At 44.9% G+C, this 13025-nt stretch overlaps 1 long non-coding RNA gene across 1 annotated transcript; it reads left to right on the top strand.

Moving 5' to 3' along the window:
• The first annotated feature begins 965 nt into the window (after positions 1–965).
• LOC147025590 (uncharacterized) lies at positions 966–12052 on the top strand. The gene is made up of 3 exons (XR_015058868.1): positions 966–1194; positions 5292–5400; positions 11933–12052. It is a non-coding gene; the product is annotated as an uncharacterized LOC147025590 (long non-coding RNA).
• Positions 12053–13025: the final 973 nt, after the last annotated feature.

Genomic DNA, 13025 nt, shown 5'->3' with positions numbered 1-13025 from the left:
TAAAATCACAAACTGGTCCAACACGTGGAACATGTCTTTCAATCCTGACAAATCTCATACTCTCACGATGTCTCTCTGAATGGACCGTTTGGAACCCCCCTCCCCCCCACTCCCCCATCAACTTTTTCAACAATCCTCTGGAAGAAGTCCTTTGGTCTTTGGTCTTTGAGGTCGGTGGTCTTTCTGTCTTCTCCCGTCTCCTCACCAGTCTCGCCCCCCCCCCTGCTCTCTCTGCAATTTGTCCCCACCATATTTCCGCAGGGAAATTTCCGCCAACAACCCTCTTCTGGTAAAACTACCAAAATCACGAATCGCTGCTCACCTTCACTCTTTCATTCCTCTTTTTCCCCACCTTTGGAATAAACTCCCTCACTCTATTCAATCCCATTCTTCCCTCCAGGCCTTCAAAACAGCTGTTCACCACCACCTCTTATCATCCCCCCTCCAAATCCTCGATCTTTTCAACCCCCATTAATCCACCCAAGCCCACCTCCTTCAAATTCCCTGCTTTCCTTCCTGCAAGTCCCTGTAATGTCCATCTTGTGTTCCCCACTGTTTTGTAATTCCCACTCCCGCCCCTCTTGTCTCATTCCCCCCCCCCCCTTGCTGTGCATTGTGTGTTAGCTCTGAAACGAGCCTCACCAAGGTATACAAAAATAAATAAAAATGGATTTTATAATAAATACAATTTAGCTGTGTTTATTCATTGTATTTATTTTCAGGATTTTTATGATAAATATATTTCATCCATATTTATTCATTGTATTTATTGCAGTATTTTAATGATAAATATAATTCATGTGTGTCTGTTCATTGTATTTATTGCATGATTTTATCGTAAATACAATTTATCTGTTTATTCATTGTATTTTTTTTTGCAGGATTTTTATAAGAAATGCAATTTATTTGTGTATATTCATTGTATTTACTCAAAGATTACCCATGCCATGGGTGGGTGGCAGAAATGGTGGTCACATGATTTTGTTATCCTTCGCGATTCAGAGATCTGCAGTCATAATTTAGTTCCTTTTTCAAATTCCACTTTTTGCGAACGAGGCGTTGGTGATGCAGCATTAAACCTGGTGTTGGCTTCGCGGTTAGGGTGGTGGCTTGGGATCCTCGGGTCCTGAGTTCAAGTCCCATTGGCTGCTGAATTAACACCAGGGGGTTGACTCAGCCTGTCATCCTTCCGAGGTCGGTGAAATGAGTACCATTTTAGCGGCCAAAAGGCTGCACACGAAGGGAAGGGGTATTGACGGATTTATTAAACTGGTATTGGTGTGCATGATGGGCCGAATGGCCTCCTCCTGTGTAAAAATTCCTTGTAATTCCTTGATTCCTGAGTGGCTTTTCTGGGGTTGTAATTGAAGATAGTCACGTGGAGATGCCGAATATGTTGTCACAGCATTTTTTTGAAAATGTGGTACAGTAAAAGGCGATAATAAGCGAGTATGTACATTTTCACTTGTGAGCTAAAATGTATGGCGATCCAGAGCCATGTATGCGACGTGTAATATAGCTGAGTTTCGTGGCCCGTTGACGCTTCGTCTATGAGGAGATAACAAACACTTAGCCCCATTATAGTATAGACAAGTCTGAAGACGACGATGGTTCATGAGTGGTTTTTGACGATGTAGATTGTTTCAGAAGTCAAGGATGAGACAAAGTGTTAATGTTGACCAAGTTATAAAAATGATCAACATGATGTGGTACGAGTGACAGGTTATTAGCTGCAAAATGTCGGAAACCCGGTTTCGTTTAACGACTTTCAAAATTTGACCTTTGCATAACCTGTAAAGGTCACAAAACAATGTTGTGGACATTAAAAAAAGGAAACAGGATACGTGCTATAGGTTATTGGAGTTAGTTCGTCGAAGAAGGTCAAAATCCCGGTTCAATTCCCACAACTTTGAAAATTTGACCTTTGTGAACTTTAAAGGTCAAAGGTCAAGGATTATGACCTTTGGTACAAAACTTCCTCTGGAACATTCCAGGAACAATATAACGTCATATAGGCTATATGGCATTCCGCACTCCTTGGATTATCCATACTTTGATGAAATCAGCGTAAAAACAAACTTGAAGGGGGCGCCACGGGCAAGGTGTTCGAGATAGAGCAAAATGGTTTCAAGACTTTAGGTGGGGAATGACCTCAAGATTATGCATAAAAAATATTGTCATCCTAGCTCTCAAAGTTTGGGCGGTCATATGATTTTTATGTCAAAATTCGAAATTTTCTAAGTTCGTGACCTTGACCTTGGGACGAAAATGAAAAATCTAGCTCTGTGGGGCTATGCAGGTGCCATTGGGCTAACCAAATACCGAAACCACTGCTGAATTCGACAAACCCCTCGGAGAAGATGAATTTTTATGTCAAAATCGCAATTTTCGAAGTTCGTGGCCTTATGACCTTGACCTTGGGACGAAAATGAAAATTCGAGCTCCGTGGGGCTATGCCGGTGCTATTGGGCTAACCAAATACCGAAACCCCTGCCAGATTCGACAAACCCCCTCGGAGAAGATGCAAATTGAAATTGGCTACCCCCTAAAAACACAATTCGCAATTTTCTAAGTTTGTGACCTTGTGGCCTAGACCTTGGGACGAAAATGAAAAATCGAGCTCTGTGGGGCTATGCAGGAGCCATTGGGCTAACCAAATACCGAAACCACTGCTGAATTCGACAAACCCCTTGGAGAAGATGAATTTTTATGTCAAAATCGCAATTTTCGAAGTCCGTGGCCTTATGACCTTGACCTTGGGACGAAAATGAAAATTCGAGCTCCGTGGGGCTATGCCGGTGCTATTGGGCTAACCAAATACCGAAACCCCTGCCAGATTCGACAAACCCCCTAGGAGAAGATGCAAATTGAAATTGGCTACCCCCTAAAAACACAATTCGCAATTTTCTAAGTTCGTGACCTTGTGGCCTAGACCTTGGGACAAAAATGAAAAATCGAGCTCTGTGGGGCTATGCAGGAGCCATTGGGCTAACCAAATACTGAAAATCCTGCCAGATTCAACAAACCCCTCGGAGAAGAAAATTTTTTACGTCAAAATTCGCAATTTTCTAAGTTTGTGACCTTGTGACCTTGACCTTGGGCCGAAAATGAAAAATTGAGCTTTGTGGGGCTATGCAGGTGCCATTGGGCTAACCAAATACTGAAACCACTGCTAGATTCGACAAACCCCTCGGAGAAGATGAATTTTTATGTCAAAATTCGCAATTTTCTAAGTTTGTGACCTTGTGAACTTGACCTTGGGACGAAAATGAAAAATTGAGCTCCGTGGGGCTATGCAGGTGCCATTTGGCTAAACAAATACCGAAACCCCTGTCAGATTCGACAAACCCCCTAGGAGAAGATGCAAATTGAAATCGGCTACCCCCTAAAAACCCATGTTTTTTGGGAGTGGCTCTGCCCATAATGGGCGCACCATGCCCATTGTCAGTAAAACACAACTAGATCATGATATAAACCTCCCACCAAAATTTTGTCAGGATCGGATCAAAACCTACGGAGCTACGCTAGGGACAGACAGACAGACAGACACACAACAACAACGAATATAGTGGTCACTTATTTTTTTTCGTGAAAATATTTTTTCGTGAACCAATTAAGATTACATTAAAAAAAAAAACTGCCATCACTGGTCTGTTCTGTGATAGGCACGTGATAGCACTGGACCAATCGTGTTCGGTGATCTACCTCTTGCTGCATCGTTAATACTCGGTGGCACGTGATAGCACTGGACCAATCATGTTTGGTTTTGTACCTCAGGCTGCATAGCTAATACTCAGCATCTTCAGCTTAACTTTTTAATCCCCCTAAATTTTGCTCATGATAGCGAGCAAGAAAGCATAGCGATCCAGAGTCATGAATACCAAGTACAATATAGCTGAGTTTCGTGGACCGTTGATGCTTCGTGTAGGAGATAATAAACACTGAGCACCATTATACTATTGATTACAGGTTTTTATAATAAATACAATTATCTGTATTTATTAATTTTATTTATTATAGGATCTTTACAATAAATACAATTTATGTGTTTATTTTTTTGTATTTTTTTACAGGATTTTTACAATAAATACAATTTATCTGTGTTTATTTATTGTATTTATTACAGGATTTCAAAATAAATACAATTTTTCATTGTTTATTCACTGTATTTATTACAGGATTTTACAGCAAGTACAATTTATGTTTTTATAATAAATACAATTTATCTGTGTTCATTCACTACATTTATTACAGGATTTTATAATAAATACAATTTATGTGTTTATTCATTGAAGTGATTCCAGAATTTTTATAATAAATACAATTCATTGGTGTTTATTCAATGTGTTTACTAAAGGATGTAATAATAAATGCAATTCATCTGTGTATATTCATTATATTTCTTACAAGATTATTATAATAAATACAATTCTTTATTCATTGTATTTATTGTGAGATTTTAAAAGAAATACAACTTATCTGTATTTAGTAATTGTATTTTATACAGGATTTTATGATAAATACAATTCATATATGTTTATTTATTGTATTTATTCCAGGATTTGTATAATAGATACAATTTATCTGTGTTCATTCATTGTATTTATTACAGGATTTTATAATGAATGCAATTCATCTGTGTTTATTCATTGTATTTATTCCAGGTTTTTATGATAAATACAATTCCTCTTTGTTTATTCATTGTATTTATTGTGAGATTTAAAAAGAAATACAATTTATCTGTGTATTATTCATTGTATTTATTCTGAGATTTAAAAAGAAATACAATTTATCCATTTATCCATTGTATTTATTGTGAGAATTACAAAGAAATACAATTTATCTGTGTTTATCCATAGTATTTATTGTGAGATTTGAAAAGAAATACAATTTATCTGTGTTTATTCATTGTATTTATTAAAGGATTTTATAATAAATACAATTCATCTGTGTATCTTCATTGTATTTCTTACAGGATTTTTATAATAAATACATTTCTTCTTTGTTTATTCATTGTATTTATTGTGAGATTTTAAAAGAAATACAACTTATCTGTATTTATTCATTGTATTTAATGCAGGATTTTAGGATAAATACGATTCATCTGTGTTTATTCATTGTATTTATTCCAGGTTTTATGCTAAATACAAGTCACGTGTATATTCATTGTATTTATGACAAGATTCCATATTTTAAAAAATACAATCTATCTGTGTTTAATCATTGTATTTATTGCAGGATTTTTGCAATAAATACAATTTACCTGTGCTTATTAATTGTATTTGCTGCAGGATTTTTATCCCCCACCGCGTGGCGGAAGGGGGATATTGTTGTCACCCAGGTCATCCAGCTGTCCGTCCGGCTGTCCGTCCGTCCGTCCGAGCATCAACATTTATAGCTGTGAGTGCGATAACTCATAAACTGTTTGCCATATCGATTTGAAATTTGGGTCACACATGTACCACCTGAAAAGGAGGAACCTATTGATTTTGGGCGTGGCCGGATCAAGATGGCCGACTGGGGTGGCCATCTTGAAAAAAATGTTTTTTTGTAATAAATGGAAAACCGCTTATCTGATTTCAATTATTTTTGGTTACTATGTTCCTCACCCCTGGGGAACTTTTTCGAGATGATGACCAAATGGTGTCTTGTTTCTAATTCACCTCCCTCATTATCTGGAATATGTATGACCTTTTTCATTCAATGGTGGGGGATTCCCATCTCTGATGGTATATTTATAATAAATACGATTTATCTGTGTTTTTTCATCGTATTTATTACAAGATATTATAACAGATACAATTTAACTGTTTTCAAATTTATCTGTGTATATTCTTTCTATTTATTGCAGGACTTCATGATCAAATCAATTTTTCTGTGTTTATTCATTGTATTTATCACTGGATTTTTTTAATCATAGATGCAATTAATTATCACATAGGTTTATTACCTCCGCCACCGAAGGTTAGAGAACATTGTACTTTACGGTAATTCCACATATCGACGGTCCCCTGTGCCAGTGCGCATGCGCAGCCTGACCCGGAGCCAGGGATGTTGTGGGTGTTTCAACCTGTTCAATACTTGTTTGATTATTGTCGTTCCACGCTAATAAAGTGGTCGAACAAATTGAACTCTGTTCTTATTTATAATCAAACAGCTTGATGCAGTCGAGTAAAGATCGTCGGTGCTGAGGAGGACGCGACTGGGTGAAAACGGACCACGAGAACGTCGACAGTGAGTTTGGATTTCTCGGGTACTGTACCCAATCTTCGCCCCCAGGACACTGTACACACGTGTGCATCACCGAAAATAGAACGTTTACTCCAGAATAACTGTTCCTATGGCGCCGGTGGAAGCAGAGTGCCCGATCGAGGGTTGTGACTATATGGCTACACACGCAGAGGCGGCAGTGGTGGCCGCCATGTTGAGTATACACGCCACTGTGCACGTCGCCGCCCCCAGGGCGGCGAGCTCGAATGCCAAGATGGAGAAACTCAAGCGTCCCTCCATAGCACTGGCCGGAACGGGCGAGGCCTGGTCGTACTTCATAACCCGCTGGGGCGAATACAAAACAGGTACTAAGCTTGTCGGACCTGACATAGTCGCGCAGCTACTGGAGTGCTGTGAGGAGGAGCTGAGAAAGGACCTCACTCGCGCGGCGGGTCGGAGCCTCGTGGGCAGCGATGAAGAAGACGTCCTCGCCGCCATGAAGGCGCTCGCCGTCCGGACGGAGAACACGATGGTAGCTCGAGTGGCCCTGTCTAACATGCGGCAGGGACACGAGGAGCCCGTCCGGTCGTTCCACGCCCGCATCAAAGGGCAGGCGGACACATGCAAGTATGAAATGAAGTGCACCAAGGCGGGGTGCGATCAGGTCAACGACTTCACTGAAGAGATATTGCGCAACGTGGTTGCCCGTGGCATCGCGGACCAAGCAATACAACTTGACCTACTCGGTGAGAAGAACCAGGACATGCCATTAAAGGACATGATAGAGTATATCGAGGCCAAAGAGTCTGGAAAACGCTCGGCATCGCGCCTGCTTGACACTCAGAGCACGGACGCGATCAGTAGTTCGTATCGGCGGGGAAAGCGACAGGACGTCCGCGCCAGAGTAGGAGCCAGGCCGGAAAAACGGAAGGCCAAGCCCGAAGGAGTATGCATCTACTGCGGCGAGGTGGGCCACGGCAAAACGCCTCAATGGCGCGCCAGACGCGCCGAGTGCCCCGGATACGGTAAAAGTGCCGGAAGTGTGACCGCCAGAATCACCTCGACAAGGCGTGCCTGGGCGGCCGATCGGCAAGACCCCATCTAAGGAGACCGACGGGATGTACGACGAGCAGACGGCAGCCTTCGTCGAGCTATGCACGGTCACCATGGCCAGCACAGAGGACGAAATGCGCACGCTTCCCCTCGCTCACCACCTGTACGATGATATGTGCGATAAGTGGATGAAACGCATATCCGACCCGCAGCCATACGTCAACCTCACTCTCACCAACAAGCGCGAGGATTACAAAGCGCTGGGTTTTAACCTCCTGAAACACACCCGCGCGGTAACCCTACCCGCTATGGCAGACACGGGGTGCCAGAGCTGCCTGATCGGCATTAAAGTCGTCCAACAAATGGGCCTGAGTACCGAGGACCTCATACCTGTATCCATGACCATGAAGGCCGCAAACAACAGAGGAATTCGTATCCTCGGAGCCGTGGTAGTCAGATTCGCCGGTAACAGTGATGACGCTCGGAGATTGGAGACGCGCCAAATCGCGTAAGTGACGGACTCTTCAGACCGCATCTTCCTCTCCCGCGCGGCTTGCATGGACCTGGGAATGATCTCGGACAGATTCCCGACACTCGGAGAGGTGAATCTGACAACCTCGGAATTGTGCGACTGCCCGCGACGCGCGGAGCCGCCGACCAAGCCGACCGCACTCCCCATGCCAGCGACCGAGGCCAACAGAGAGGCACTACAGTCACATTTACTCAGGATGTATGCTCAGAGCACATTCAACACGTGCCCACACCAGCCACTACCGAGAATGACCGGCCCGCCACTACGTCTTATGCTCAGTGAGAACGCGACACCGGTTGCCCATCACACTCCCATCTCCGTGGCCATACATTGGCAAGATGAGGTAAAAGCAGGCCTCGACCAGGACGTTCGGCTCGGCGTGTTGGAGGAAGTACCCGTCGGCACGCCGGTGACATGGTGTCACCGCATGGTAATTTGCGCGAAAAAGAATGGCAAGCCGCGACGCACTGTCGACTTTCAGGCCTTGAACAAGCATGCGTTCCGCGAGACCCACCACACCCAATCCCCGTTCCACCAGGCGAGACGCGTACCTAACGGGAAGTGCAAGACAGTATTCGACGCATGGAACGGTTACCATAGCGTCCGCCTACACGAGGACGACCGCCACAAGACGACCTTCATCACTCCATGGGGGCGCTACCGGTACCTATCTGCCCCACAAGGGTATATGGCATCGGGGGACGGTTACTCACGACGATACGATGAGATCGTCGCGGACATTGGTAACAAGACCAAGTGCGTAGATGACACGCTCCTATGGTCAGACACGATTGAGGGGAGCTACTTCCAGGCGGTCCAATGGCTGGATATATGCGGCCAGAATGGAATCATCCTCAACCCGGAGAAGTTTGTCTTCAGCGCACCCACGGTGGACTTCGCGGGCTTCACCATCACCATGACCGACGTGCGACCGTGCAGCCGCTACCTGGAAGCAATCCACGATTTCCCACAACCGCGTAACATCACCGACGTCAGATCGTGGTTCGGGCTTGTCAACCAGGTGGCATACGCCTTTAGTATGGCCGAACGAATGCAGCCATTCCGGAAGCTCCTGAAAAGTGGAGAACGCTTCCAGTGGTCCATGGAGTTAGAGGACATATTCCGCGAGTCGAAAGACGTGATCGTACAAGAAATCGAACACGGTGTCCGCATATTTGACAAAACTAAGCCAACATGCATCGCCTCGGACTGGTCGAAGGAGGGAATCGGATTCTGGTTGCTTCAAAAGCACTGCCGATGCATGCCAGTTAGACAATTCTGCTGCACTGATGGATGGAAAATAACCCTGGTCGGCAGCAGATTTACACACGCGGCAGAATCCAGATACGCGCCCATAGAGGGCGAGGCTCTCGCAGTCGCGGACGCCTTGGACAAAGCGCGCTACTTCGTACTGGGCTGCGAGAACCTGATCGTTGCGGTAGACCACAAACCACTGCTGAAACTCCTTTCGGACAGAGCACTTGACGACATACCCAACCCCCGCCTCAGGAACCTCAAGGAGAAGACCCTGCGTTATCGCTTCCGCATCATACATATCCCGGGCATGAAGAACAAGGCGGCAGATGCCATGTCGCGCAGGCCAGTTGGCACCACGCGACCTCCACTCATGAACCTTCCAGATGACAATGCCACCATAGCGACCCACCTCCAACCAAGCACGCACACCGACGTCCTGTCCCTCCTACGCCAAACTGAGCCGGAGTATGACGACGACGTCGAGGACAACCTGGCATGGTGTGCCGCGGGCCTCGAATCATTGCGATCAGTAACATGGGATCGCGTCAGGGAAGCCACCAGCAGCGATGGCGATATGCACATATTGGAGGGAATGACAATGAACGGCATCCCCGACTCAAAAATCGAGATGCCAGAGACAATTCGCGACTATCACCAGTACCGCGAGAACATTACATCGACAGATGGAGTGATCCTATACAAGGACCGAGTAGTCATACCACCCTCACTCCGCGGCGATGTGCTGAGCGCCCTACACGCTGCCCACCAGGGCGTATCAATGATGACCGCCCGCGCAGAATCCTCTGTATTCTGGCCAGGCATGTCGGCCGACATCAGCGCCACTCGGAAAAACTGCGAACACTGCCACCGGATGGCACCATCACAGCCTGGAGCGCCACCAACTCCACCTATTCCGGTCGTTTACCCCTTTCAGGCAGTGTGCTCGGACTTCTTTGTACACAGGGGTGCACACTACCTTGTGACAGTGGACAGATACTCAAACTGGCCGATCATCTCAAAGTCGACGGGTGGCGCCGCCGGACTCATAAACCACTTACGTCGCGCCTTCGTGACGTACGGGACACCAGAAGAGCTCGCGTCGGATGGGGGACCGGAGTTCACCTCCACCGAGACCAGGTCATTCCTGCACAGATGGGGCGTACACCACCGCTTGTCATCGGTGGCCTTCCCTCACAGCAACTGTCGCGCGGAGATTGGAGTTAAGACAATGAAACGACTTATCACGGACAACACCAGCCCGCAGGGAGAACTTGACACTGACGCTGTGCAGAGAGCGATACTACAATATCGTAACACGCCTGACCCTGACACGAAGATCTCCCCGGCAATGTGTGTCTTCGGCCGCCCGATACGCGATTTCATCCCAATTATCCCCGGGAAGTACAGACCGCACGACACTTGGCATGAGACCCTGAAAGCGAGGGAGGAGGCCCTCCGCAAACGTCATATCCGCACAGCCGACACCTGGGCAGAACACACCAAACGCCTTCCGCCACTTGCTGTAGGGGACCAAGTCCGCGTACAGAACCAGACAGGATTCCACCCAAAAAATGGGACAAGACAGGCAGTATCGTGGAGGTACGCCAACACGACCAATACGTGATCAAGATCGATGGCTCGGGCAGAGTCACACTTCGGAACAGGAAATTCCTGCGCAAGTTTAGCCCAGTTCGCAATGACCAGCTGCCACCCCGGTCTATCTATGATGATCTAGCAACCCGCATCACTGTACCTGCACCCGTTGTAACACCGCAACTGCCTGACCTCGACAGCGAACCCGTGACATCTGCGACGCCAACGGGGCCCACGCCGGCACTGACGTCAGTATGCACACCCCGGAGCAAGACGACACCCGTTTTAGACACGCCAGCAGCACCAGGACGAGGCACACCGAGGCGCGCGATCCTTCAGACGCCACCATCGGCCCCTGAAACCCCGAGAGCCCCATCCCCACTGGGGCCCGATGTGACACCACCAGCACCAGCGATAGGTCAACGCCGATCCACCAGAGCGACCAGCGTGCCTGCCTGGCACAAGGACTACTCCATGGAATAGTCACACGATGGGCGATATAAACTTTTGTTCATTCATTAAACTTAATATTTTCTCAGCCTTTATCTATTAACATAATAAAGACTCGGAGGGAGATAGAGAACATTGTACTTTACGGTACTTCTACATATCGACGGTCCGCTGTGCCAGTGCGCATGCGCAGCCTGACCCGGAGCCAGGGATGTTGTGGGTGTTTCAACCTGTTCAATACTTGTTTGATTATTGTCGTTCCACGCTAATAAAGTGGTCGAACAAATTGAACTCTGTTCTTATTTAAAGGTGGTAGAGTTTATGTTTTCACCCCTCTCTGTCTATTTGTCTGTTTGTTTGTGAGCATGATATCTCAAAAGGTTGTGGACGTATCCAGATGAAATTTGGTGGGCAAGTTGGGTGTGAGACATGGCCAAACTGTTTAGATTTTGGGGAAGATCCGGATCTGGATCTAACTACTAGAATTTTTAAAGTAATTCTTCACTTTTGAGAGATCGGGCCAAAATAATAAATAGCATGATATATCAAAAAGTTGTGGACAGATTCAAACAAAACTTGGTGGGCACGTTGGGAGTGTGACAAGGAAAAATTGATTAAATTTTGGTGAAGATCCAAATCTGGATCCGGATCCGATAATTCCCTCTGCCACTGAAGGTGAAGGAGGTTATGTTTTCACGTCTTTCTGTCTGTTTGTTATTTGCAAAATTGAAGATTTTTCAAGTGGTTCATTGATTTTGTTACTTGCAAAATCGAAGATTTTGTTATTCTGTCGATTTTGTTATTCTGTCTGTTTGTCTGTCTTTTTATCGCCTGCAGGTCACAATTTTAAACCGATCTTCACGAAACTTCAACACATGGTCGAGCCTGTCATATGGAAGAAGCCGATTGTTTTTGAGGTCAAATGGTCAACATAGGCCAAAGGTCAACAACTTAGGTGAGATATCTAAAATCCTCAATTTTCATCCGATTGACTTGAAATTTGAATAGAATTTATATTTCAGATCACTGAATTTAAACAGCCAATTATTTTTAAGGTCATCATTGACCAAAAGGTCAACATCGGCCCAAGATCAACAACTAAGGTGGCATTTCTAAAATCCTTAATTTTCATCCGATTGACTTGAAATTTGAAGAGGATTTATATTTCACGTCATTGAATTAAACTGGCCAATTATTTTTTGAGATCAACAACTAATAATGTATTTCTGAAATCCTCAATTTTTATTCGATTGACTTGAAATTTGAAGAGGATTTATATTTCAGGTCACTGAATTAAACTGGCCAATTATTTTTGAGGTCAATGTAGACCAAAAGGTCAACATAGGCCAAAGGTCAACAACCCAGGTGGTATTTCTAAGATCCTCGGTTTTAATCCGATTGACTTGAAATTTGAAGAGGATTTATAGTTCAGGTCACCAATTTCAATGAGCCAATTATTTTTAAGGTTAACATTGACAAAAAGGTCAATATAGGTTCAAGGTCAACAATGACGGTGGTATTTCTAAAATCCTCAATTTTCATCCGATTCACTTGAAATTTGACGACGAGTTGTATATTTTTTCATTAAATTCAACCACCAATGATTTTTTAGGTCAAATTTGCTTTATGGATCTTGCAAGTTTCGTGCTCTGCACGACGTCTTGTTATTCTGTATACCTCTGTTTTTCTGTCCGTTTAGCACCTACAGGTCACAAATTAAAACCGATCTTCATGAAACTTCAAGTTGTAGAGGTAGTCTCAACTGAGAAGCCTATTGATTTTGAGGTCAAATGTCATCTTGAGGACGAATTTCTAAAATTGTCATTTTTCATCCGATTGACTTGAAAGTTAAACAGGATTTGCATTGTCCATGACTGAATTGGGAAACAAACGATTTTGAGGTCAAAAGGTCAACTCAAGGTCAAACTTC

The sequence above is a fragment of the Eptatretus burgeri genome, chromosome 6, assembly GCF_056783735.1.
Source record: "Eptatretus burgeri isolate ZD-2024b chromosome 6, Ebu_testis_v1, whole genome shotgun sequence".
NCBI lineage: Eukaryota > Metazoa > Chordata > Myxini > Myxiniformes > Myxinidae > Eptatretus > Eptatretus burgeri.
The sequence above is the reverse complement of the archived record's forward strand: the minus strand, read 5'-3'. Positions and strand labels throughout refer to the sequence as shown.